The 3,644-nt window shown below is 43.5% G+C and overlaps 1 long non-coding RNA gene across 1 annotated transcript in view; it reads right to left on the bottom strand.

Moving 5' to 3' along the window:
* The window catches only part of LOC112551594, a 45,864-nt gene extending 42,991 nt beyond the window's left edge, over nucleotides 1-2,873 (bottom strand). The window contains exons 1-2 of the long non-coding RNA XR_003095895.1: nucleotides 2,717-2,873; nucleotides 2,286-2,616 (exon numbers count right to left, since the gene is read on the bottom strand). This is a non-coding gene — a long non-coding RNA (uncharacterized LOC112551594). The remainder of the gene's footprint in view (nucleotides 1-2,285; nucleotides 2,617-2,716) is intronic.
* Nucleotides 2,874-3,644: the final 771 nt, after the last annotated feature.

Here is a 3,644-nt window from a genome sequence, read left to right as displayed (position 1 = left end):
TGGCGCCTTGCTGCTGCCTCTCTACAACCCCAGTGAGAGACTTGTCGTGCCCCTCGCTTAGGGACACTGAGGCAAAGAACTCGTTGAGGAGTTCAGCCTTGTCCCCTCTGTCTGTCACCAATTGTTTCTGCCCATTTAGCAGGGGTCCTATTCCTCCCTGGGCCTTCCTTTTACTCCCAATATATCTAAAAAACAATTTCTTGTTGTCTTTTACTTGGGTTGCCATCCTCAGCTCCACGGTAGCTTTGGCCCGTCTAACTGCCTCCCTACAAGCACGAGCAGAGGAGGTATATTCGTCTTTGGTGATCTCTCCCTGTTTCCACTTTTTATGTGCTCCCCTTTTGGCCCTTAGGCTGCCCTGGATTTCTCTGGTCAGCCAGGGAAGCCTCCTGGCCCCTTTCCCCCTTTTGCCTCGCTCAGGGATCGTCTTGCTTTGTGCCCGAAGGATCATTTCCTTAAGGCACAGCCACCCTTCTTGGACTCCCATCACTTCAAAACTCCTCACTTCAAAACTCCTACTCTGCAGTGCATCCTTGACTAATCGCCTGAGTTCATTGAGATCAGCTTTCCTAAAGTCTAGCACTTTCACCCTACTAGTTACCTTACCCCCTCGACGTCTTATGGTGAATTCTATTATTAGGTGATCACTGTCCCCCAGATGGCTACCGATCTGTAGGTTTGATATGACATATTCTTAGTAAATCCATATGGGATGCTTGTGATTAATCTTTCCTCCTCCAAATAATTGCAAATGGACTTCCTTAGGATATGCTCCAGTAATGTCCTTGGTATTGAGACAAGGCTAACTGGTCTGTAGTTCCCCAGGTCCTCCTTTTTGCCTTTTTTAAAGAGGAGCACTATGTTGGCCCTTTTCCAGTCTGCTGGTACCTGGGGCCTGTTTCTCACAACCTCATGAAGATCATTGCCATAGGCTCTGAGACTACCTTTGTCAGTTCCTTCAGGACCCTGGAATGTGTTCATCAGACCTGGGTGACTTAAATTCATTCAGACCCATCAAAAGCTCTCTGCCCATCTCTTTTGTTATCTCATCCCTCAGCTTGTCCCTTTAGCCAAATAATTCTTATTAGGTGTCTGATTGCAGCTTATTTTGTTGTGAAGACTATGGCAAAGTAGCTGCTGAGTAGCTGAGTTGCATCTTGTTAAAGAGCTTGCTTGACTATTTAACAGTGGACCCACAGCTTCCTTGGTCTTTCTTTTCTGGCCAAAATACTTCTAGAATACCTTTTCATTGTCTTTAACCTCCCTTTCCAGGTGCAGTGCATTTTTTTTATCTTTGCCTTCCTGGTTTTGTCCCTAATTTTGTCATATAATTTCCTAGTGACCTATTCATTTTTCCATTGCCTTTATGCTTTTGTTTTGCATTTGAGGCATCCAAGATGCACCTTGGGCAGCCAATTCGTGTCTTACCAATTGTGTTTCCACCGTGTTAGAACAATTTATTGTTGGGTTTCCAATACTGTGCCCTTTAGAGGCTTCCAGCCCTCCTGGACACCTTCACCTTTCTGTGCATCTTCCCATAGCACCATACCAATTAACTGCTTGAGTCGTTTAAAATCCACCTTTTTGAAATCTAGCATCCTAGTTCTGCTGACCTCATACTTTCCCTGTCTCAGGATCTGGAATTCTATATTATATCATGATTGTTTCCTTCACCTTCACATCCTCCACCAGTTCTTCCCTATTCATCAGGACAAGATCCAAGATAGATGATCCCCTAGTTGTATCCTCAACCTTCTGGAACAGAAAACTGTGCTCCACGTATTAGGAACTGGCTCAATGTTTTATGTTTGGCTATACTGTCCTTCCAGAAGAAATCCATAAAATTGAAGTCTCCCATTAGTACCACCTCGTAACTGGATGATTCTGTCACCTCCTTGAAGAGTGCTTCATCCACCACTTTTTCCTGACTTGGTGGCCTATAATAAGCCCTCACCATTATATCCATGTTGTATCTTTCACCTTTTATCTTCACCTAAATCTATTCATCTGCTATCTTCTTCCTCCTAAACCAGGGGACAAATGTATGTGTTTTTTTTAACAAACAAGGCAATACCCCCAACTTGCCTCCCAACTCTGTCCTTCCAAAACAGAATGAAACCCTAAAGACTGAAATTCCAGTCATAAGAGTTGTCCTACTAAGTCTGTGTGATACCAATCAGACCACAGTTCTTTTCATAGGTGGTGACTTCCAACTTATCTTGCTTATTTCCCATACCTCTTGCATTTGCGTACATACATTGGATGTATTTTGCATTTTGACCTACTCGTTTCCCTTTTGCATCCTTTTTTTGCCATTCTACATCTCTCTGGCAATATCCCAGACTTGAGAAGCTTCTTCTGGATCTTTCCCTTCTGGATTGTTTGCTGTGGTGGTAGAAGGATGGATGGATCCCATGTCTTGATAGCAGTCCTCCTCTCCAGAACATCCATCCATTGTCAGTGAATCCAAAGCCTTCACACATCAACACCACCATCTCAGTCGCACAATTATTTCCATAATACACTGATCCCTAGACAGGCCCTTGCCTTTCACTTCTGGTCTTCTTTGGTCTCCTCTGATCTGTTCAGTGTCACTCCTGGCAGTAGCATTGGTGCCTACATAGACAAGCAGGAAAGGTTAGTGGTCCAAGGGATGGATGAGCTCTGGCAGCCTTTCTGTGACATCCTGAATCTTGGATCCAGGGAGACAGCATACCTCCTGGACTTCTCTTTCTTCTTGGTGCAACGGTCTTAGGGCCTCCATCCCCAGGGTTCTGCACTTCCTGCTTTCTACACTGCCAAGAGCTCTACATCCTTGAAGGGAAGCTGTCAGGAGAAAGATTTTTAAATATCTGAGTTAATGCAGCTGGTTCAACTTAAAAACAGCTTAAAATCTAATTTAGTCTTTATTCTGTCCTGCAGTTTATTCCACTTGGACAATGAAACTACCAAAGTAACTTAAAAACTTCTCTCGCAAGTCAATTTCACCTTATTATTCTTGTGCTGTAGTTCAAATGCTGAGTATCTTGGTTGCAAACATAGTACAGAAGAACATTCAAGTCTTAACAAAAATTCTGTTCATTGACATTTCAAAAAAATTTCTTGGAAATACTGGGTTGTTAGGGTTTGTCAGTACCCTTAAAACCAAAATCCAAGTGCCAGGCCTAAACGACTTGAGTGTCCAACTTTTATCTATTAGGAAACTGGGCATATGGGGTGCCTGCAGAAATGCAGGGAGGCTGCTCTGATGCACTGTAATTCCAGCATGTCAGAGCAGACTCAATTAATTGTTTCTCATAACTCAATTAATTGAATCTGCTGCAACATGGTAATTTCTGTGCTCCAGCCAGCCTCCACATTGTGTGTATCAGTGTCCCCGCACTTCAAAATGGTGCTGGGGGCACTTGAATTAAAGCTTGTTGAATGAGATTTAGTCCAAGTACTCCCACTGCCGTTTTGAAGCACGGGGGCACTGATACTTGAGACATTGTTGCTCTTTAAATTAGAGCGGCTCTCAGAGCCGCTATAATTAAAGCACCACCCCAACCCAACCCAAGAGCATGTGTAAAAATGCTCATAAATTACCTTCTAAGTGTCAGAAGGCCATATTAGTATAGAGTAAATAGCAACCCTATAAAAGGAAT

Source organism: Alligator sinensis, unplaced genomic scaffold (assembly GCF_000455745.1).
Source record: "Alligator sinensis unplaced genomic scaffold, ASM45574v1 scaffold268_1, whole genome shotgun sequence".
In the NCBI taxonomy this organism is placed as follows: Eukaryota; Metazoa; Chordata; order Crocodylia; family Alligatoridae; genus Alligator; species Alligator sinensis.
This window is presented reverse-complemented; position numbering and strand designations above follow the sequence as displayed.